The following is a 25,287-nucleotide window of genomic DNA, read 5'->3' on the forward strand; positions in this document are numbered from 1 at the left end:
ATATATCCCAGAGGATAAGTGCAAAACACTTGAGATGCAAGTACTGGTATGGGAATTAAGGTAATTTTAATTAGAGAAGGAAAAGTGTGGAAATTTTCCATTCTTACTATGAAGTGATACATAAGTAAGAGCATTGTTTCATCTGCATGTATCTATATTTGTGTGCTTTTGTCTGAGATATATAAATACAGAATGAAAATGATCATAATTTAACGAGTATTAGAAATTTTACTATGTATTTTTACTTCTTATTGTGTCAAATCTCTAAGCACACAAGTTGAAAACATTTACAATGTTTTTGAAAGTTTCAATCACTCACCTGTACATTCGTTTATGTGTTCCTTTGTATATCTATCTTACTTTCAAGTGAGGATAATGATAAATATTATGACACTTTAGAAGTTCATCAAAATTTCAGGCTTACTCTGCTTAGATATTAAGTTAAGAAAATTTAGATTCCCAAATTTGAGATAATAATGATGATGGTGTTAATATCAAAAACAATAATAAAGCACAACTGATTCTAAATTTATATTCTTTAATTAGACAATAAGTGTAGTGGGTCTAAATGTTTATGAATTAAAAGAATAAAAAAAGATTTCAGAATTAGATAAATCTAAACCTTAAATTCTATAATGTAAAGAACCCCCGTGCCAATGCAGGAGACGTGAGTTTGATCCCTGGGTCAGGAAGATCCCCTGAAGGAAGAAAACTTCAAGAAGGAAGTGCAACCAACTCGACTTTTCTTGCCTGGAAAATTCCATGGACAGAGGAGCCCGACAGGCTACAGTCCATGGGATCAGAAGGAGTCGGAAATGACGGAGCATGCATGCACACATACCACATCTCTATCCATTCATCTGTTGATGGATGGTTGTGTTACTTTCATGTCTTGCTATTGTAAATAGTGCTACTATGAACAGTGGAGGGGCATGTGCTGATACATTTTTAGTGTATATTTTCTACATATGAGTTTGAAAATAATACTTGAAAAATACCATATTAAAGCATAGTTATGGCATTTTCAATTGACTTTATAGACTAAGCAAATTTAAAACATGATTATTCATCAGTATTATAATTAAATAAAAGTGCGATCTTGTTTTTACATAATATATTTAACATTTTTCTATTCTTGGACATATATGTTCCTTTAACTTATAGGAAATAATGCAATAAATACATATGTTGAAAATAAATTTTATACTATGTTTTCATTTTATTATTTCTTATAGAATTATTATTTCTTATAGAAGTGAAAATTACATACCATCAAACTACCCATTTATATGATTTAAAAATGCACAGCACTATATTGACAGCGCTGTGCAAAGTTCAGCACTGTGTAATCCCAGAACAGTTTCAATTCCTCATAAAGAAATCCATAACTATTCCTCAGTCACTCCAAATTAAACAGTGCCCCCAGCCTCTGGAATCAGTCAATTTACTTTCTGATTCAATAGATATATCTATTCTGGACACTGATATAATGAAGTTATACAACTTGTAGCATTTTACGTATTTTTTTTTCACTTAGCAGAATTCTTTCATCAATGCAACAACATGTACCCATACTTTGTCCTTGTGAGGAATGATAATGATCTCTTATGGTTATGCTCATAAATTCAGCAGGTGATGGATATTTGGATTCTTCCTATTGTTTTGGCAGATAATGTTGCTATGAACATTAGTGTACATAGTTTTGCTTTAACTTCTGTTTTGAATATTTTAGGTATAGATCTAAGAATTGAATTTCTGAATAAGTTTGGAATTGTGCTCAACTTTCTGATTAGTTGTCAAGCTATTTTCCTCATTTATGATGTGATTTGATATTTCCACCATTAATATACAAGGGCTCCAATGTGGAGCCCTATGGCACAAAGGTGCCATAACTTGTTAATATCATTAAAAAAGAATATAGCCATTTAAGAATATATAGGGTATTTTATTGTGGTTTTGACCTGTGTTCATCTAATGACTAAGGATGTTGGGGATCTCTTTCTGTGCTTGTTGGCCTTTGCATGTCTTCTTTAGAGAAATGTACATTCAAGTACTTGGTCTTATATTATATCTATTATTATAAAAAAGATAATAATACACATCATAAAATCAATGCACAAATGGCAGGAGTGAGTGTTAACCTGTCAGCAATTTTATGAGAAGTACGTGGATAAATACTTCCATTAAAGAGAAGAAAATGGCAGATGTCTGTGCTAACGAATGTGATTAAATGCTGTCCAATGTTTAACCAGGACAACTAGGCAAGAAAATGAAGTGTTTATTCAACTTATCTTTCTCTTGGATTTCTTGAGGCAGTCATCATTATATTATTCTTGATGAAGATTTAATTTGAAAAACATGGTTAAATTATTGGTTTTACTATTTTTTTTGAAGTTTCATTAGCTGTAACCAATTACTTATACTAACTGGAAATGTCAGTGTTTCTTAGTTCTTCTGTCATCTGCAATCCTTGGAGGATCTAATATATATGTGTGTGTGTGTGTGTGTGGTGGAAAATTACAAAGGTGAGTGTTCTCTCCAAATTAGTTGCCTTTGAAATCCAGCTTAAAAACCTTATATAAACCTTGTCTGAGCTCCTTGTTTTTGAGTGCATAGACCATGGGGTTGAGGGCAGGAGGAAAAACATTTTTGAATACATTGAGTAGAACTGGGATGAGGGGAAATGTCATTGCTGCACTGTGGTAATGGAAATGATAAGGATGGTTGTGTGGAAGAAACTGATTAGAATGAGGTGGCAAGTGCAGGTACTTAAGGCCTTGTATACAGCTTCTGCTGAATTCAGCTTTAACACGGAATTAAGAATCAAAGCATACATAGGATATAAAAATCAAACTCAAGTCATTACCCATGAATGTCCAGGGGAGAAATAGACGGTAGATACTGTTAATTGTTCTATAATCACAGGATGGACTAGTGACGCCAAGATTAGAGCACAGGCAGTGCTCAAGTTGGTTTTTTGAGCAATAGTGTCTCTGAGGAGCCAACACAGGCACTGGAATGGTAAGAAGGATGTTTCTGAGTGTCATGAACACAGTGGCTTTGACCACAAAAGAGTCAATAATTATGGATGAATAGTGTAGTGCTCAACAAATGGCTATGTATCTATCTACAGCCATGAGGACAAAGATTCCTGATTCCATGCCCATAACACAATGTATGACATACATCTGCACAAAGCACTCAGGGAGACAGATGGTGTTAGCACTGAACCACAAGATGACCAAAATCTTGGGCATGATGTTGGTAGCCAGGCCCGTGTCACCACAGCCAGGATGCCCAGGAAAGAATACATAGGCCGGTGCAGTGTTGCCTCCTGATTGGTGATGATCAGGATAAGGATGTTGGCACTGAGAGCTAAGAGGCAGAGCAGGGGCAGGGGCAGGGAAAGCCAGTGCTGCCAGCTGTGAATGCCTGAGATCCCAACAGAATGAACTCAGAGACCTGGATCTTTGAGCTGTTGGAGTGTCTGAGATCCTGGAACATCTTCACTAAGAGGAAAAGTATTCAACATTACAATCTTAATAATTTCTCTGACAATGTTTGAGTAGGAGTTACCCACATCCATGATATTGTAGGTGGTGATGGCAGGGAGTTACTGTAATTTTAAAATTCTGGTAAAGAATCTGCTTACAGTGCAGGAGACCTGGTTTCAACCCCTGAGTCAGGAAGATTCCCTGGAGAAGGGAATGGCCACCCACTCCAATATTCTTAACTGGAGAATTCCATGGACAGAGGAGCCTGGTAGGCTACAGTCCATGGGGCTGCAAAGAGTCAGACACTGACTGAGCACCTAACACTATTCACACTAATTCTCATCCCAGCACTAACATTTATTGTATATTTCCAGTGAAACAGGAACTGTGACAGTTCATTATATGTTAATTCAGCTAATCAAAATCCTAACATCAAACCATTAGGCAGTTCACATTACTTTCAACTTCTCATGATTGAGGAATAGAACTTTAGAGAAAATCAGGACCTTGGTTATTATCTTCAGCCTGGAAGTCATGGAAACTGGACAAGATGAAAGTCCTCTGATATCATAGCTTGGACTCTTGAATTTGGTTTTGCTAAAGTGTTGGATGATGCTGTTTAGTTGTTAAGTCAAGTCGAACTCTTTTGAGACCCCACATACTGTAGTACGGCAAACTCAACCCATGGGATTTCCCTGGGCTGTAGTGGATTGCTATTTCCTTCTCCAAGGGAATCTTTCTGACTTGGGGATTGAACCCATGTTTCCTGCTTACAGGCAGATTCTTTACCACTGAGCCACCAGGGAAGTGTTTGATTATCAGAAACATAATGAATGCAATGAGTGTAGAGATTTTTATGCATGAAGATATTTAAGTAGCAGGTTAGAATATATGTTTTGAAATAACTTTCAAGTACTTGAGATTTTGTGAAATAATCATGTGAATTATTTAATTTTAATTGAAATGTATGAATTAATTTAGTATACATATATTCTAGTTAGGAAACTGATGTTAAAAATTGCTCATGACTTGTCTAAAATTGATTAACAGTAAGAGAAATGTGATTTAGGGCTCTCACTTATACACAATTGATTCTGTTTTTTAATAACTTTCCCCTACTTGACAAATTTTAATTCTTGGAGCATTCTAGATAGTCATAAAACAAAGAATGGAGCATCGGACGTTCAAAAATTTGTATGAGATAAATATTTTGAAAATTACATGACTAAATCAAGTTAGTGCATATCTACATTAATTTATTAATTTAATCATTTAATCTAAAAACAGAAACAAATTTTTATGATGAATATTTCCTAAATATTTGCTCTTTATTACTTTTTCCTTTCAATAATTTAAATCTTAAGAATGCATTTCACGATATCAAGTATTTGAAAAATGTTATGGTTTGAAATTATGGTATCTACAGTACAACAGTGTGGGTATACACCAGCTGAGTATATTCATCTTCATCTAAGTGATGGTATTTTATCATATTGATAACAAAGAATAGTAGATTAAAGAACTTATATATTTATACATATTGTTCTTTTCTACTTCATATGTATTATTTTAATAACTTCTAAATATCAATAGTTTATTTGTGTAGTCTGCATTGTCTTTATCTTTAATACTGGAATTATTTCTCAAATGTCATACTGTTTTGACTATTAATTGATGATTAACTCACACATTTCAGAAAGCTGATTTCAGAAAAATACCTACCCATCTGCATCCAGGAGAAATATGTAAGTGGTTTTCAGTGTTCCTGATATTGAGTAGTAGAAGGACACTGCCTGTCTTACACCTAAATATGAGTATTGGATTCACCTTGTCATTTTTTTAAATTTATTTTTATTGAAGGATAATTGCTTTACAGAATTTTGAGGTTTTTAGTCAAATCTCAACATGAATCAGCCATAGGGATACATATATCCCCTTCCTTTCGAAACTGCCTCCCATCTCCCTCCTCTTCCCACCCCTTAGGTTGATACAGAATCCCTGTTTGAGTCTCCTGAGCCATACAGAAAATTCCCGTTGGCCATCTATTTTACATATGGCAATGCAAGTTTCCATGTTACTCTTTCCATACATCTCACCCTCTTCTCCCCTCTCCCCATGGTCATAAATCTGTTCTCTATGTCTGTTTCTCCATTGTTGCCCTGTAAATAAATTATTCAGTACCCTTTTTCTAGATCCTGTATCTATGCATTAGAATACGGTATTTATCTTTCTCTTTCTGACTCACTTCACTCTATAATAGGTTCTAGGTTCATCCACTTCATTAGAACTGACTCAAATGTGTTCCTTTTTATGGCTGAGTAATATTCCATTGTGTATATGTACCACAACTTCTTTATCCATTCTCTGTTGATGGACATCTAGGTTGCTTCCATGTTCTAGCTATTGTAAATAGTGCTGCAATGAACAACGGGATACATGTGTCTCTTTCAGTTCTGGTTTCCTCAGGGTATTTGCCTAGGAGTGGGATTGCTGGGTCACATGGTGGTTTTATTCCTAGTTTTTTAGGATTTTTTTTGTTTTTGATGTCTTCTCCTCAGGCTTCATCACACCTGATATATTTGCATTCATAGCACATATTAATGTTCTCTCCCTGAGAATAAATTTTCAGTCATCATAAGAGGGTTGATAACATTGTTTAAAATAGTGAAGGAATCAAGATATAAAGTTGTCATATATTAATTTTTCTACCTACTTCCCTGTTTTATCTTCAGGTAATCACAATGAAAGATGACAGTTTAGATACTGCACAAAGTAACTTGTTTGAAAGTAGCAAAGTAACATAGAATGAGCTACTTAATAAGTTCTCTTCAAAGACTTTCCTTGTGCCATGACAAATTCTTAGAGTCATAAAGAAGTAGAGGGTAATAAAACTAAGCAAAATTTGGAGGAGATTCTGAGAATTTTCAAAGAGGAAAAGAGAAATGGTCTTAACTGAGTCATGGTGGGGATTTTGCTAGATCCGTTTTTTCTTCCTTTTTTCCTTTCTTCCATCCTTCCTTTTTTTCTTACTCTTTATTCTGGTGCTGTGTGCTATTTCCTACTGATATTATTATGTTCACTGATATTATGACATATCATATAATATTATACAATATGTTATGTTCACCAATACTATTATCTTTGTGATTTTGAGTTATTCTGTTATATTTTGCCCCTCCTACCACCAAATCTAACTTTAAGCATGAACTTCCTTAGGAATATTCAACTCTCTCTCAGAAAGGACAGAAGCCAAAATTTGTATTTTCTAATATTGAGTTTGCCAAAAAAAAATCATTCAGATTTTCCTTAAGATATTATAGATAAACCCAAACAAACATTTGGCCAACTCAACATGATGTAGTTGCAAGAAAAGATAGGCTTTCTAGGTAAGAAATATATGTATCTGTGGATCAATATCTCTTTCTATTTTAAAATCATGGTATTAAAAAATATTGATATCTTAAATTCACCAGAATTTAACCAAAATGTTAAAATTTGGAAAAAACGTTCAGTTCAGTCACTTAGTAGTGTCCGACTCTTTGTGACCCCATGGAGTGCAGCACACCAGGCTTCCCTGTCCATTACCAACTCCTGGAATTTACCCAAAATGATGTCCATTGAGTCACTGATGCCATCCAACCATCTCACCCTCTGCCATCACCTTCTCATCCCGCCTTCAATCTTTCCCAGCATCAGGATGTTTTCAAATGAGCCGGTTCTTTGCATCAGTTGGCCAAAGTATTTGAGTTTCAGTTTTAGCACAGTCCTTCAAATGAATATTCAGAACTGATTTCCCTTAGGATGGATTGGTTGGATCTCCTTGCTTTCCAAACGACTCTCAAGAGTCTGCTCCGGCACCACAGTTTGACTAGATGGACATTTGTTGGCAATGTAATGTCTCTGGTTTTTACTATGCTCTCTAGGCTGGTCATAGCTTTTCTTCCAAGGAGCAAGGGTCTTTTAATTTCATGTCTGCAGTCACCATCTACAGTGATTTTGGATCCCCCCCAAAGTAAAGTCTGTCACTGTTTCCATTGTTTCCCCATCTCTTTCCCTTGAAGTGATGGGACCAGATGCCACGATCTTAGTTTTCTGAATGTTGAACTTTAAGCCAACTTTTTCACTTTCCTCTTTCAGTTTCATCAAGAGGCTGTTTAGTTCTTCTTCACTTTCTGCCATAAGGGTGGTGTCATCTGCATTTCTGAGGTTATTTATACTTCTCCCGGAAATCTTGATTCCAGCTTGTGCTTCATCCAGTCTGATATTTTACATGATGTACTCTGCATATAAATTAAATAAGCAGGGTGACAATATACAGTCTTGAAATACTCCTTTTCCTATTTGTAACCAGTCTGTTGTTCCATGTCCAGTTCTAACAGTTGCTTCTTGACCTGCATACAGATTTCTCAAGAGGCAGATCAGGTGGTCTGGTACTCCAAACTCTTTAAGAATTTTCCACAGTTTGGGAGGAGGAGCCAAGATGGCGGAGGAGTAGGACGGGGAGAACACTTTCTCCCCCACAAATTCATCAAAAGAGCATTTAAACATCGAGTAAATTCCACAAAACAACTTCCGAATGCCGGCAGAGGACATCAGGCACCCAGAAAAGCAGCCCAACTCTTCGAAAGGAGGTAGGAAAAAATATAAAAGACAAAAAAAGAGACAAAAGAGGGAGGGACGGAGTTCCGTCCCGGGAAGGGAGTCTTAAAAAGAGAGAAGTTTCCAAACACCAGGAAACCCTCTCACTGCCGAATCTGTGCCGAGCTTTGGAAGCACAGAGGGCAACATAAAAGGGAGGGGAAAAAAAAAATAAACAATTAAAAATCGCGGATTGTGAGCCCTACGGGAACTCCCCCAGCGGAGAAGCAGCGCAGACGCCTGCACACGGCATTAGCAAGCGGGGGCTGGGCAGGGAAGTGCGGCACGGGCTGTGTCCCTTAGAGTAAGAATCGGGCCGAATGTCCTGAGCGCTATCTGAGCGAAATAATTTGGGCTAGCAAACCAGACTGTGGGATATCTACCACGCGAAAAGCCAGCCCTAACCTAAGACACCGCCAGGCCCGCGCACAGAACAAAGGACTGAACAGAGATAGCCGGCTGCAGACCTCCCCCTCCGGTGACAGGCAACCAGAGCCGGAAGGGGGCAATCGCAGCCCCAGAGAGACACTATCTATAAAACTGTAAGCAGGCTTCTTTGCTAACTAAAACTTCTTGGGGGTCTGGACGGTCAACATCTGCCTGAGAAGGTGCGCCGGTTTTACACCCAGATAACCGAGTGGCGGGGAGGCGATAAGTCGCAGCATTGGCGCCCGCCAAGCACCTCATCGCCTGAGCTGCTCGACCTGGGAAGAACACAAAACGCAGGCCCAACCGAGTCTGCGCCTCTGAGGACTACCCGAGTGCCTGAACCTGAGCGGCTTGGACCTGGGAGCTCAGTCCAGGGCCGGCCTCTGATTGTTCCCGGCGGAACAACCTAGAGCCCAAGCAGTGTGGGCAGGGAGGTTACACGCGCCGTGAGCGGGGGCAGACCCAGTGTGGCCGAGGCACTTCGAGCGCACGCCAGTGTTATCTGTTTGCAGCATCCCTCCCTCCCTCCCCACAGCGCGGCTGAACAAGTGAGCCTAAATTAAAAAAAAAAAAAAAAAAAAATAGGGTCCTCCACCGTCCCCTTTGTGTCAGGGCGGGAACCAGACACTGAAGAGACCAGCAAACAGAAGAAGCTCTAACAGAGGGAAACGCCTTGGAAGCTACAGGCCATAGATTAAAACCCTGTGGTTACTACGGATTACATAGGAAGGGGCCTATAGATCTTGAGAAATATAAGTCGGACTAAGGAACTGCCAAAAATGAACTGAACCCACAATACTCACAACAAAACCAGAGAAAGACCTAGATATATTTTTACTATTTTTACGATCAATCTTTCTTTCTTTCTTTTTTTTTTAATTAAAAAAAAAAATTTTTTTAAGTCCTCTATTGTCCTTTAATTTTCACTTTTATAACTATTACTTTGCAAAAAAAAAAAAAAAAAGACCCTATTTTTTTTTTTTTTCTTCTTCAGCAAACTTCATATATATATTTTATAATTTTTTGACCGTGGTTTTTTTTTTTTTTTTTTCTTTTTTTCTTTTTTCTTTTTCTTCTTTTCTTTAACATTGCATTTTTGAAATTCCAAACTCTACTCTAGATTTTTAATTTTAGCCTTTTGATATATGTTATCAATTTTGTACCTATAGTTTTTTTCATAATTGCTGTGACTTTTTTTTTTTTTTTCCTCTGTTTCTTTCTCTTCTTCTTTTATATAACATCGTATATCTGCAATTCCAAACTCTACTCAAGATTTTTAATTTATGCTTTTTGGTATTTGATATCAATTTTGTACCTGTATTTTCTTTATAATTTTTGCGACATTGTTTTTGTTGGTTTGTTTGTTTTCTCTCTTTATTTTTCTTCTTCTTCTTTTTTTTTTTTTTTAACGTTGTATTTTTGAAATTCCAAACTCTACTCTGGATTTTTAATTTTTGCTGTTTGGTATTAGTTATCAATTTTGTACCTGTAGTTTCTTTATTACTTTCACGACCTTGTTTGTTTTTCTTTGTTCGTTTTTTCTCTCTTTCTTTTCCTTCTCCTTTTCATTAACATCGCATTTTTGAAATTCCAAACTCTACTCTAATTTCTAATTTTTGTTTTTATGTATTTGTTACCAATTTTGTACCTTTAAGAACCCAATCTTCAGGACCCATTTTTCACTAGTGTACGAGATTACTGGCTTGACTGCTCTCTCCCCCTTTGGACTCTCCATTTTCTCCACCAGGTCACCTGTATCTCCTCCCTAACCCCTCTCTACTCTACCCAACTCTGTGAATTTCTGTGTGTTCCAGACGGTGGAGAACACTTAAGGAACTGATTACTGGCTGGATCTGTCTCCCGCCTTTTCATTTCCCCCTTTTATCCTTCTGGCCACCTCTGTCTCCTGCCTCCTTCTTCTCTTCCCTGTATAACTCCGTGAACATCTCTGAGTGGTCCAGTTGTGGAGTGCACATAAGGAAGTGACTACTGGCTAGCCCACTCTCTCCACTATTGATTCCACCTCATCTCATTTGGGTCACCTCTAACTCCCTCCTCCCTCTTCTCTTCTCCATGTAACGCTGTGAACCTCTCTGAGTGACCCTCACAGTAGAGAAACTTTTCATCTTTAACGTAGATGTTTTATCAGTGGTGCTGTATAGAAGGAGAAGTTTTGAAACTACTGTAAAATTAAGACCGATAACTGGAAGTAGGAGGCTTAAGTCCAATCCCTGACTCCAGGGAACTCCTGACTCCAAGGAACATTAATTGACAGGAGCTCATCAAACGCCTCCATACCGACACTGAAACCAAGCACCACACAAGGGCCAACAAGTTCCAGGGAAAGACATAACAAGCAAATTCTCCAGCAACAAAGGAACACAGCCCTGAGCTTCAAGATACAGGCTGCCCAAAGTCACCCCAAAACCATAGACATCTCATAACTCATTACTGGACATTTCATTACACTCCAGAGAGAAGAAATACAGCTCCATCCACCAGAACATCGACACAAGCTTCCCTAACCAGGAAACCTTGACAAGCCACCTGTACAAACCCACACACAGCGAGGAAACGCCACAATAAAGAGAACTCCACAAACTGCCAGAATACAGAAAGGACACCCCAAACTCAGCAATTTAAACAAGATGAAGAGACAGAGGAATAGCCAGCAGATAAAGGAACAGGATAAATGCCCACCAAACCAAACCAAAGAGGAAGAGATAGGGAATCTACCTGATAAAGAATTCCGAATAATGATAGTGAAATTGATCCAAAATCTTGAAATTAAAATGGAATCACAGATAAATAGCCTGGAGGCAAGGATTGAGAAGATGCAAGAAAGGTTTAACAAGGACTTAGAAGAAATAAAAAAGAGTCAATATATAATGAATAATGCAATAAGTGAAATTAAAAACACTCTGGAGGCAACAAATAGTAGAATAACAGAGGCAGAAGATAGGATTAGTGAATTAGAAGATAGAATGGTAGAAATAAATGAATCAGAGAGGATAAAAGAAAAACGAATTAAAAGAAATGAGGACAATCTCAGAGACCTCCAGGACAATATTAAACGCTACAACATTCGAATCATAGGGGTCCCAGAAGAAGAAGACAAAAAGAAAGACCATGAGAAAATACTTGAGGAGATAATAGTTGAAAACTTCCCTAAAATGGGAAAGGAAATAATCACCCAAGTCCAAGAAACCCAGAGAGTCCCAAATAGGATAAACCCAAGGCGAAACACCCCAAGACACATAGTAATCAAATTAACAAAGATCAAACACAAAGAACAAATATTAAAAGCAGCAAGGGAAAAACAACAAATAACACACAAGGGAATTCCCATAAGGATAACAGCTGATCTTTCAATAGAAACTCTTCAAGCCAGGAGGGAATGGCAAGACATACTTAAAATGATGAAAGAAAATAATCTACAGCCCAGATTATTGTACCCAGCAAGGATCTCATTCAAGTATGAAGGAGAAATCAAAAGCTTTTCAGACAAGCAAAAGCTGAGAGAATTCTGCACCACCAAACCAGCTCTCCAACAAATACTAAAGGATATTCTCTAGACAGGAAACACAAAAAGGGTGTATAAATTCGAACCCAAAACAATAAAGTAAATGGCAACGGGGTCATACTTATCAGTAATTACCTTAAACGTAAATGGGTTGAATGCCCCAACCAAAAGACAAAGACTGGCTGAATGGATACAAAAACAAGACCCCTGCATATGTTGTCTACAAGAGACCCACCTCAAAACAGGGGACACATACAGACTGAAAGTGAAGGGCTGGAAAAAGATTTTCCATGCGAATAGGGACCAAAAGAAAGCAGGAGTAGCAATACTCATATCAGATAAAATAGACTTTAAAACAAAGACTGTGAAAAGAGACAAAGATGGTCACTACATAATGATCAAAGGATCAATCCAAGAAGAAGATATAACAATTATAAATATATATGCACCCAACACGGGAGCACCGCAGTATGTAAGACAAATGCTAACAAGTATGAAAGAAGAAATTAACAATAACACAATAATAGTGGGAGACTTTAATACCCCACTCACACCTATGGATAGATCAACTAAACAGAAAATTAACAAGGAAACACAAACTTTAAACGATACAATAGACCAGTTAGACCTAATTGATATCTATAGGACATTTCATCCCAAAACAATGAATTTCACCTTCTTCTCAAGCGCACATGGAACCTTCTCCAGGATAGATCACATCCTGGGCCATAAAGCTAGCCTTGGTAAATTCAAAAAAATAGAAATCATTCCAAGCATCCTTTCTGACCACAATGCAGTAAGATTAGATCTCAATTACAGGAGAAAAACTATTAAAAAATCCAACATATGGAGGCTGAACAACACGCTGCTGAATAACCAACAAATCACAGAAGAAATCAAAAAAGAAATCAAAATTTGCATAGAAACGAATGAAAATGAAAACACAACAACCCAAAACCTGTGGGACACTGTAAAAGCAGTCCTAAGGGGAAAGTTCATAGCAATACAGGCACACCTCAAGAAACAAGAAAAAAGTCAAATAAATAACCTAACTCTACACCTAAAGCAACTAGAAAAGGCAGAAATGAAGAACCCCAGGGTTAGTAGAAGGAAAGAAATCTTAAAAATTAGAGCAGAAATAAATGCAAAAGAAACAAAAGAGACCATAGCAAAAATCAACAAAACCAAAAGCTGGTTCTTTGAAAGGATAAATAAAATTGACAAACCATTAGCCAGACTCATCAAGAAACAAAGGGAGAAAAATCAAATCAATAAAATTAGAAATGAAAATGGAGAGATCACAACAGACAACACAGAAATACAAAGGATCATAAGAGACTACTATCAACAATTATATGCCAATAAAATGGACAACGTGGAAGAAATGGACAAATTCTTAGAAAAGTACAACTTTCCAAAACTTGATCAGGAAGAAATAGAAAATCTTAACAGACCCATCACAAGCACGGAAATTGAAACTGTAATCAAAAATCTTCCAGCAAACAAAAGCCCAGGTCCAGACGGCTTCACAGCTGAATTCTACCAAAAATTTAGAGAAGAGCTAACACCTATCCTGCTCAAACTCTTCCAGAAAATTGCAGAGGATGGTAAACTTCCAAACTCATTCTATGAGGCCACCATCACCCTAATACCAAAACCTGACAAAGATCCCACAAAAAAAGAAAACTACAGGCCAATATCACTGATGAACATAGATGCAAAAATCCTTAACAAAATTCTAGCAATCAGAATCCAACAACACATTAAAAAGATCATACACCATGACCAAGTGGGCTTTATCCCAGGGATGCAAGGATTCTTCAATATCCGCAAATCAATCAATGTAATACACCACATTAACAAATTGAAAAATAAAAACCATATGATTATCTCAATAGATGCAGAGAAAGCCTTTGACAAAATTCAACATCCATTTATGATCAAAACGCTCCAGAAAGCAGGAATAGAAGGAACCTACCTCAACATAATCAAAGCTATATATGACAAACCCACAGCAAACATTATCCTCAATGGTGAAAAATTGAAAGCATTTCCTCTAAAGTCAGGAACAAGACAAGGGTGCCCACTTTCACCATTACTATTCAACATAGTTTTGGAAGTTTTGGCCACAGCAATCAGAGCAGAAAAAGAAATAAAAGGAATCCAAATTGGAAAAGAAGAAGTAAAGCTCTCACTGTTTGCAGATGACATGATCCTCTACATAGAAAACCCTAAAGACTCCACCAGAAAATTACTAGAACTAATCAATGACTATAGTAAAGTTGCAGGATATAAAATCAACACACAGAAATCCCTTGCATTCCTATACACTAATAATGAGAAAACAGAAAGAGAAATTAAGGAAACAATTCCATTCACCATTGCAACGGAAAGAATAAAATACTTAGGAATATATCTACCTAAAGAATCTAAAGACCTATATATAGAAAACTATAAAACACTGGTGAAAGAAATCAAAGAGGACACTAACAGATGGAGAAATATACCATGTTCATGGATTGGAAGAATCAATGTAGTGAAAATGAGTATACTACCCAAAGCAATCTATAGATTCAATGCAATCCCTATCAAGCTACCAACAGCATTCTTCACAGAGCTAGAACAAATAATTTCACAATTTGTATGGAAAAACAAAAAACCTCGAATAGCCAAAGCGATCTTGAGAAAGAAGAATGGAACTGGAGGAATCAACCTACCTGACTTCAGGCTCTACTACAAAGCCACAGTTATCAAGACAGTATGGTACTGGCACAAAGACAGAAATATAGATCAATGGAACAAAATAGAAAGCCCAGAGATAAATCCACGCACCTATGGACACCTTATCTTCGACAAAGGAGGCAAGAATATACAATGGATTAAAGACAATCTCTTTAACAAGTGGTGCTGGGAACTCTGGTCAACCACTTGTAAAAGAATGAAACTAGAACACTTTCTAACACCATACACAAAAATAAACTCAAAATGGATTAAAGATCTAAACGTAAGACCAGAAACTATAAAACTCCTAGAGGAGAACATAGGCAAAACACTCTCTGACATACATCACAGCAGGATCCTCTATGACCCACCTCCCAGAATATTGGAAATAAAAGCAAAAATAAACAAATGGGACCTAATTAACCTTAAAAGCTTCTGCACATCAAAGGAAACTATTAGCAAGGTGAAAAGACAGCCTTCAGAATGGGAGAAGATAATAGCAAATGAAGCAACTGACAAACAACTAATCTCAAAAATATACAAGCAACTCCTACAGCTCAACTCCAGAAAAATAAATGACCCAATCAAAAAATGGGCCAAAGAACTAAATAGACATTTCTCCAAAGAAGACATAAAGATGGCTAACAAACACATGAAAAGATGCTCGACATCACTCATTATCAGAGAAATGCAAATCAAAACCACTATGAGGTACCATTTCACACCAGTCAGAATGGCTGCAATCCAAAAGTCTACAAGTAACAAATGCTGGAGAGGGTGTGGAGAAAAGGGAACCCTCTTACACTGTTGGTGGGAATGCAAACTAGTGCAGCCACTATGGAGAACAGTGTGGAGATTCCTTAAAAAACTGGAAATAGACATGCCTTATGATCCAGCAATCCCACTGCTGGGCATACACACTGAGAAAACCAGAAGGGAAAGAGACACGAGTACCCCAATGTTCATCGCAGCACTGTTTATAATAGCCAGGACATGGAAGCAACCTAGATGTCCATCAGCAGATGAATGGATAAGAAAGCTGTGGTACATATACACAATGGAGTATTACTCAGCCATTAAAAAAAATACATTTGAATCAGTTCTAATGAGGTGGATGAAACTGGAGCCTATTATACAGAGTGAAGTAAGCCAGAAAGAAAAACACCAATACAGTATACTAACGCATATATATGGAATTTAGAAAGATGGTAACAATAACCCTGTGTACGAGACAGCAAAAGAGACACTGATGTATAGAACAGTCTTATGGACTCTGTGGGAGAGGGAGAGGGTGGGAAGATTTGGGAGAATGGCATTGAAACATGTAAATATCATGTATGAAATGAGTTGCCAGTCCAGGTTCGATGCACGATACTGGATGCTTGGGGCTGGTGCACTGGGACGACCCAGAGGGATGGAATGGGGAGGGAGGAGGGAGGAGGGTTCAGGATGGGGAACACATGTATACCTGTGGCGGATTCATTTTGATATTTGGCAAATCTAATACAGTTATGTAAAGTTTAAAAATAAAATAAAAATTAAAAAAAAAAAAAAAAAAAAAAAAAAAAAAAAAAAAAAAAGAATTTTCCACAGTTTGTTGTGATTCACACAGTCAAAGGCTTTGGCATAGTCAATAAAGCAGAAGTAGATGTTTTTCTGGAACTCTCGCTTTGTCAATGATGCAACGAATGTTGGCAATTTGATCACAATGTATTTATGTTTATATTTCCATTGTCTAGCAAGCTGGCATGAATGTACTTGATATCAAAAAATATTTTTAAGTGGATGAACAAGTTAATAAATAAATCAAATTGTGTAAGACTTTAAGAATCATTACACTGTTTTTTAAATATTGTTTTGAAGTATAAGAAGGACCACCAAGAAAACACCTCAGAACGAGAGAAAATAATAGCAAACGAAAAAATAGACAAAGGATTAATTTCTAAAATATACAAGCAGCTCAAGCAACTCTCTACCAGATAAACAAGCAATCCAATCAAAAAGTGGGCAGAAGACTTAGACATTTCTCCAAAGAAGACATACTGATGGCTAATAAACACATGAAAGTATGCTCAGTATAGCTCATTATTAGAGAAATGCAATTCAAAACTGCAATGAGATATCTCTTTACACCTGTCAGAGTGGCCATCATCAAAAGGTCTACAAACAATAAGAGGGTATGAAGAAAAGGAAACCCACTTGCACTGCTGGTGGGGATGTAAATTGATAAAGTCACTGTGGAAGACAGTACAGAGATTTCTTCAAAAACTAGGACTAAAATCACCACGTGTGCCTGTGTACATGCTGTTACTTCAGTTGTGTTTGACTCTTTGTGACCCAATGGACTCTAGCCCACCAGGCTCCTATGTCCATGGGATTCTCCAGGCAAGAACACTGGAGTGGGTTGCCATACCCTTCTCCAGGGATCTTCCTGACCCAGGGATAGAATCTGTGTCTCTTATTTCTCCTTCATTGGCAGGTGGGTTCTTTACCATTAGTGCTACCTGGGAAACCCATAAAATTACCAAATGACCCAACAAACCCACTATTGGGCATATACCTTGAGGAAACCACAATTGAAAAAGACACATGAGAACACTTTCTAACACCATACACAAAAATAAACTCAAAATGGATTAAAGATCTAAACATTAGACCAGAAACTATAAAACTCTTAGAGGAGAACATAGGCAAAACACTCTCTGACATAAATCACAGCAGGATCTTCTATGACCCACCTCCAAGAATACTGGAAATAAAAGCAAAAATAAACAAATGGGAGGGACCTAATTAAAATTAAAAGCTTCTGCATAACAAAAGAAACTATAAGCAAGGTGAAAAGACAGCCCTCAGAATGGGAGAAAATGATAGCAAATGAAGCAACTGACAAATAACTAATCTCAAAAATACACAAGCAACTCCTGCAGCTCAATTCCAGAAAAATAAATGACCCAATCAAAAGAGGGGCTAAAGAACTAAATAGATATTTCTCCAGAGAAGACATACAGATGGTTAACAAACACATGAAAAGATGCTCAACATCACTCATTATCAGAGAAATGCAAATCAAAACCACAATGAGGTCCCATTTCATGCCAGTCAGAATGGTTGCGATCCAAAAGTCTACAAGCAATAAATGCTGGAGAGGGTGTGGAGAAAAGGGAACCCTCTTACACTGTTGGTGGGAATGCAAACTAGTACAGCCACTATGGAGCACAGTGTGGAGATTCCTTTAAAAACTGGAAATAGAACTGCCATATGACCCAGCAATCCCACTACTGGGCATACACACCAAGGAAACCAGAATTAAAAGAGACACGTGTACCCCAATGTTTCACAGCACTGTTTATAATAGCCAGGACATGGAAGCAACCTAGATGTCCATCAGCAGATGAAGGGATAAGAAAGCTGTGGTACATACACACAATGGAATATTACTCAGTCATTAAAAAGAATACATTGGAATCAGTTCTAATGAGGTGGATAAAACTGAAGCCTATTATACAGAGTGAAGTAAGCCAGAAAGAAAAACACCAATATTAGTATACTAGTATACTAGTATACTAACACGTAAATATGGAATTTAGAAAAAGGGTAACAACAACCCTGTATGCGAGACAGCAAAAGAGACACAGATGTATAGAACAGTCTTTTGGACTCTGTGGGAGAGGGAGTGGGGGGATGATTTGGGAGAAAGGCATTGAAACATGTATAATATCATATTAGAAATGAATTGCCAGTCCAGATTCAATGCAGGATACAAGAAGCTTGGGGCTGGTGCACTGGGATGACCCAGAGGGATGGTATGCGGAGGGAAGTGGGAGGGGGGTTCAGGATGGGGAATATGCGTACACCCATGGCAGATGCATGTTGATGTATGGCAAAACCAATACAATATTGTAAAGTTAAAAAAAATTAAAAATAATTAATCTAAAAAAAAAAATAATAATTCTGGTTTCCTCAGTGTGTATGCCCAGGAGTGGGATTGCTGGGTCACAAGACAGTTCTATTTCCATTTTTTTAAGGAATCTCCACACTGTTCCTCATAGTGGCTATACTAGTTTGCATTCCCACCAAGAGTGTAAGAGGGTTCCCTTTTCTCCACACCCTCTCCAGCATTTACTGCATGTAGACTTTTGGATCGCAGCCATTCTGACTGGCATGAAATGGTACCTCATTGTGGTTTTGATTTGCATTTCTCTGATAATGAGTGATGTTGAGCATCTTTTCATGTGTTTGTTAACCATCTGTATGTCTTCTTTGGAGAAATGTCTGTTTAGTTCTTTGGCCCATTTTTTGATTGGGTCATTTATTTTTTTGAAATTGAGCTACAGGAGTTGCTTGTATATTTTTGAGATTAGTTATTTGTCAGTTGCTTCATTTGCTATTATTTTCTCCCATTCTGAAGGCTGTCTTTTCACCTTTTTGTTACAATTAAATAGAACATTGCATGCATATCTCATCAGAATGAACTCAGAGACCTGGAACTTTGAGTGGTTGGAGTCTCTAAGATCCTGAAACATCTTTCACTAAAAGGAAAAATATTCAAGATTATTATTATTATTATTAATTCCTCTGACAGTGTTTGAAAATTAGCTACCTACATTCATCATATTGTAGGTGATAGTGGTGAGTAGTCATTGTATTAATATTTTCTTATTCTCACTACCATATTAGCACATATTAGATATTTCTAGTGAAACAGGAACTCTTATAGCATATTATGTGCTAATTTAGTTAATCTAAACTAAAATTTCTCAGTTTTAGCACACCATTTCACATTTTCCCCATATTCTTCTAACCAGGAAGTAAAACATTAGAGAAAATCAGGAGCTTGGTCACTATCTTCAGCTGGAAATGATGGACAGTGGACAAGATGGAAGCCCTGATATCACAATTTGGACTCTTGAATTTTGTTTTTATAAAGTGTTGGATTCTTACAGACAACGTATGGAATGAGTGTAGATATTTTTATCTTCAAGATAATTAGGGAACAGATTAGAATACATGATATTGCTTGAAAATAACTTTTCAAGGACTTGAGATTCTGATAAATAAATATGAGTGTTTTTTAATTTTAATTGAAATGTTTGAGGTAATTTTGTATACATATGTTTAGTGAGGAATCTTTTGTCAAAAATCGCTAATGATCTGTCCAAAACCAAGTAATAAAGAGAGAGCAATGTTATTTCTCAACAGTCAGAAAACTAAGATCATGGCATCTGGTCCTATCACTTCATGGGAAATAGATGGGAAAACAGTGGAAACAGTGTCAGACTTTATTTTTTGGGGCTCCAAAATCACTGCTGATGGTGATTGCAGCCATGAAATTAAAAGATGCTTACTCCTTGGGAGGAAAGTTATGACCAACCTAGATAGCATATTCAAAAGCAGAGACATTACTTTGCCAACAAAGGTCCATCTAGACAAGGCTATGGTTTTTCCAGTAGTCATGTATGGATGTGAGAGTTGGACTGTGAAGAAAGCTGAGTGCCGAAGAATTGAGGCTTTTGAACTGTGGTGTTGGAGAAGACTCTTGAGAGTCCCTTGGACTGCAAGGAGATCCAACCAGTTCATCCTAAAGGAGACCAGTCCTGGGTGTTCAATGGAAGGACAGATGCTGAAGCTGAAACTCCAGTACTTTGGCCATCTCATGTGAAGAGTTGACTCATTGGAAAAGACTCTGATGCTGGGAGGGATTTGGGGCAGGAGGAGAAGGGGACGACAGAGGATGAGATGGCTGGATGGCATCACTGACTTGATGCACATGAGTTTGGGTGAACTCTGGGATTTGGTGATGGATAGGGAGGCCTGGCGTGCTGCGGTTCATGGTGTCGCAGAGTCGGACACAACTGAGCGAGTGAACTGAACTGAACTGAATGTTATTTAGGAATCTCAGCATTAGTCAAAACCAATTGCTTCTGGTTTTTGGTAGGTACTTTTCCTTTACTTGACATAGTTTCGATTTTTTGGAGCACTCTAGAATGTCATAAAAAATAGAGCAGGTGTTAAAAAGTTCGTGTGAGGTATTTTGAAAGTCAAACTCCTAAAATAAAGTTAATGTAATTTTTTCACTTTAATCTAAGAACTGGAGTGAAGTCGCTCAGTCTTTGCGACCCCATGGACTGTAGCCTACCACGCTCCTCCATCCATGGGATTTTCCAGGCAAGAGTACTGGAATGGGGTGCCATTGCCTTCTCCATAGGATCTTCCCAACCCAGGGATCGAACCTGGGTCTCCCACATTGTAGACAGATGCTTTACCATCTGAGCCACCAGGGAAGTTTGGGAAAACTTAAGTTTAAGAACTGGAATATTTTCACAATCTGTTTCTTCTAAATGTTTGCTGTTTATTTTTTGTTCCCTTAAAATATTTTAAACATAAGTTTGCATTATCAAGTAACAAAATATTTGAAAAATATTTGTATAGAACACTTTTAGTATGTACAGAAAACAGGGTGGATGTAGACCTGGTTAATATATACATCTTAACCCAAGTGATGACATTCTGTCACACTTATAACACAATGAATGAAGATTAATAGATTACACAAATATATGTATTCTGCTTCATATATATCATTTTAATAACCTCTAAATCTCTATAGTTTATTTTTATAGCTTGCATTGCTTTTATTTTTAATATTGAAATTATTATTCAAATGTCATACATTCTGTGACTATTAATTGATACTTAATAAAGAATCTTTAGAAAGCCAAATTGAAACTCCAGGTGATGAGTGAATCTCATTTGTTACATGGTAGAGTTTACTTTGTGTGCTTGTATAGGGTCCTCCTTGGTTCACTGTTGACATTCCTAGTTTACCTATATTTACAGCTTTTTTTCCTCAGGGACTTAATTTTTTTTTTTCCTCCATCTTGGGTAAACATGTGGCCAGCTCCAAGTCTTCTTGGTATTGAAGGACACTGTCTCACACTTAAATATGAATATTGGAATCTTCTCATTTTTTTATGATGTTTCATCCTTGAACTTCATCATGCTGGATATATTTGCATTCATACTACATGTTAAAGGGTTTTTTCCTCCAGAATAAACTTCCAGTCATCATAAGAAGGTAGTTGTTGTTGTTATTTAATCATTAAGTCATGTCGGACTCTTTTGTGACCCCATAGACTGGGAACTAAGATCATGACATCCAATCCTCTCACTTCATGGCAAGTACGGGGAAACAGTGAAAACAGTGGCTGCCTTTATTCTCTCGGGCTCCAAAACCACTGTAGATGGTGATTGCAGCCATGAAATTAAAAGACGCTTACTCATTGGAAGGAAAGTTATGACCAACCTAGATAGCATATTCAAAAGCAGAGACATTACTTTGTCAACAAAGGTCCATCTAGTCAAGGTTATGGTTTATCCAGTGGTCATGTATGATGTGAGAGTTGGACTGTGAAGAAAGCTGAGTGCAGAAGAATTGATGCTTTTGAACTGTGGTGTTGGAGAAGACTCTTGAGAGTACTTTGGACTGCAAGGAGATCCAACCAGTCCATCCTAAAGGATATCAGTCCTGGGTGTTCATTGGAAGAACTGATGCTGAAGCTGAAACTCCAGACCTTGGCCACCTGATGTGAAGAGCGGACTCACTAGAAAAGACCCTGATGCTGGGAAAGATTGAGGGCAGGAGGAGAAGCGGATGACAGAGGATGAGATAGTTGGATGGCATCACTGACTCAATGGACATGGGTTTGGGTGAACTGAAGGAGCTAATGATGGGCAGAGAGGCCTGGTGTGCTGTGGTTCATGGGGTCACAGAGTCGTACACACCTGAGCGACTGAACTGAGACAGGGAAGCCTTGAGCTTCCCAGGTGGCATTAGTGGTAAAGAACCCAGCTGCCAATGCATGAGGCACAAGAGACACAGTTCCATCCCTGGGTCAGGAAAATCCCCTGGAAAAGGAGATGGCAACCCACTCCAGTATTCCAGCCAGAGAATCACATGAACAGAGGAGCCTGGTGGGCTATGGTCCATAGGGTCAAAAAGTTGGACAGGACTGAAGTGACTTAGTACCCACTGCAAACAAACTGTAGCTGACTAGGCTCCTCTGTGCATGGGATTTCACAGGCAAGAATGCTAGACTGGGTTGCTGTTTCCTTCTCTAGGGGATCTTCCCCACCCATGTCTCCTGCATTGGCAGGAGGATTCTTTCCCACTGAAACACCAAGGAAGTCCAAGAGAGTAGTTAAGTGTTTAAAATACTGTATGAGTCAGAGTTATAAAGTTGTTACTTATTATTTTTTCACCTACATCCTGTTTTATCTTTATGTATTCACAATGAAAGAGGACAGTTTAGATACTGCAAGAAACAACTTCTTTGGAAGTAGCTATGCAACATAATATGAACTACTTAATAAGAGCCTCTTCAAAGACCTTTCTTGTGCTATAACAAATTCTTGGACTCATAAACGAGCAGGTAGAAATGAAATCAAGCAAAACTTTGCAGGCAAGTAGGGGATTTTTCAAATAGCAAAAGACCAATAGTTATAAGACCAATGATCTTACAACTGAATCATGGTTAAAATTCTGTTAAATCAGTTTCTTTTTTTTTTCTTTCTTTCTTTCTTTTTTAAAATTTTTTATGTTGTTTGATATTTTTTATTCAAAATCTCCAATAGTTTTAGCTTTGTGGTTCTTCAGTTTTCTACTCTATTTTGTACCCTCCCACCTCCACTCCAGCTTCAAGCATTACCTGCTTTAGCAATATCAACTTTGTCTGAGAGAGGACAAGGAACCATCCTTTGAATCTTTGTCTGCCTGCCAATGTAGGAGATATCAGGGACATGGGTTGATCCCTGGGTCAGGAACAACCCCTTGAACAGTAAATGAAAACCCACTCTAGTATTCTTGCCTGGAAAATTCCATGGACAGATGAGCCTGGGCAGGCTACAGTCTATGAGGTCACAAGGAGTCAGACATGACTGAGTGACTGAACACACAAACACATAAATGACGAGGGCTTTGTAGGTAAGGAATATGTTTGCCAATGGATCGATATCTCTTTCTATTTTAACATCATGATATTATAAAACACATTGATAACTTGAATCCACCAGAATTTAACAAAAAAAATTATTATTTGTGCATAATATTTTTTATATTTGCATTATTTAGTAAGACATAATGCATATATTCGGAGAAGGCGATGGCACCCCACTCCAGTACTCTTGCCTGGAAAATACCGTGGATGGAGGAGTCCATGGGGTCGCTAAGAGTCAGACACCATTGAGCGACTTCACTTTCACTTTTCACTTTCATGCATTGGAGAAGGAAATGGCAACCCACTCCAGTATTCTTGCCTGGAGAATCCCAGGGACACGGGAGCCTGGTGGGCTGCTGTCTATGGGGTCACACAGAGTCGGACACGACTGAAGTGACTTAGCAGTAATGCATATATTTGATATCAATAAAATTTTTAGAGTTTATGAACAGGTTACTAAATAAATTATTCACATTTTATGACTTTCAGAATTATTATTCTGTATTTTAATTGCTGCCTTTCAAAAGTATAAAAGGAGCCATCAGGAAAAATAGAACTATAATATCTCTTTCAAATCAACAGAAAAATTTAAATTCTCAAAGCAATTCCCTAATATAAAGTATATATAATAAAAACACTTTCAAAACGCAAGGAAAATATCGGGCCGCAATCAAAACAAATTGTTTAGGTTTGGAAATAAATTTCAATCAGTAAAACAATACTGCTAGTTGACCTTATTTCACATTGATTATTTGCAAATGCTTATGCAATAAAATACTTATCTGAAAGAAAGTATATATATAAATGACAAAAATAGTGTACTCTAAAAATGCACAAAGTTTTTGGAAACAAAAATTATATAAACCAAACACATACTCCCCCAAAAAGGGAGGAAATAGACACACAAACAAAACAGACACCCGAACAAGTAAATGGTGGGTGAAGATCACCTTGGTAAAGCAATAAATGACATGTTTACACACCGCAGTTAATCCTCAGTATATCACATTGTTCCATTTACATGTTCATATGATTGTTCACAAGCAAAATAATAAAATATATTGAAATTATCTAGTTTATTAGTATGTGGAAGAAATTTCAAAATTGGGGAATTCACTTAAAACAGCCAAAATTTATTAACTAATCCTCAAATTCCTGTTTAATAACACTGGTGTGGACTCAAGCTAACAATGGCAAGGCTAACAGAAGCCTTGCAATTTGTGTTTTTGACAAATAATATGAGTTTACAATATACTAAGAATGTGTTTCTTACAAACCAAAACTGTCATCAGGTTTCTTTCTTGTCAGGCTTGTAAATATTTTTCTAATGTTTGCATGCCATTACACTTTTCACATTTCTTTTACATTTTCAGTAAGAGACAAAACTGTAGCAATTCATATATGTGTGTAGATATATTTGCATACATATATAATGATTACTGTTGAATAAGAAAGAATTTGAAGTGTGTTATTGACTAGTGTAGACAGA

At 37.3% G+C, this 25,287-nt stretch overlaps 1 pseudogene; it reads right to left on the reverse strand.

Annotated features, from left to right (window-relative positions):
* Positions 1 to 2,543: 2,543 nt before the first annotated feature.
* On the reverse strand, positions 2,544 to 3,504 carry LOC129627764 (putative olfactory receptor 56B2; annotated as a pseudogene).
* Positions 3,505 to 25,287: the final 21,783 nt, after the last annotated feature.

Source organism: Bubalus kerabau, chromosome 15, assembly GCF_029407905.1.
Source record: "Bubalus kerabau isolate K-KA32 ecotype Philippines breed swamp buffalo chromosome 15, PCC_UOA_SB_1v2, whole genome shotgun sequence".
NCBI lineage: Eukaryota > Metazoa > Chordata > Mammalia > Artiodactyla > Bovidae > Bubalus > Bubalus kerabau.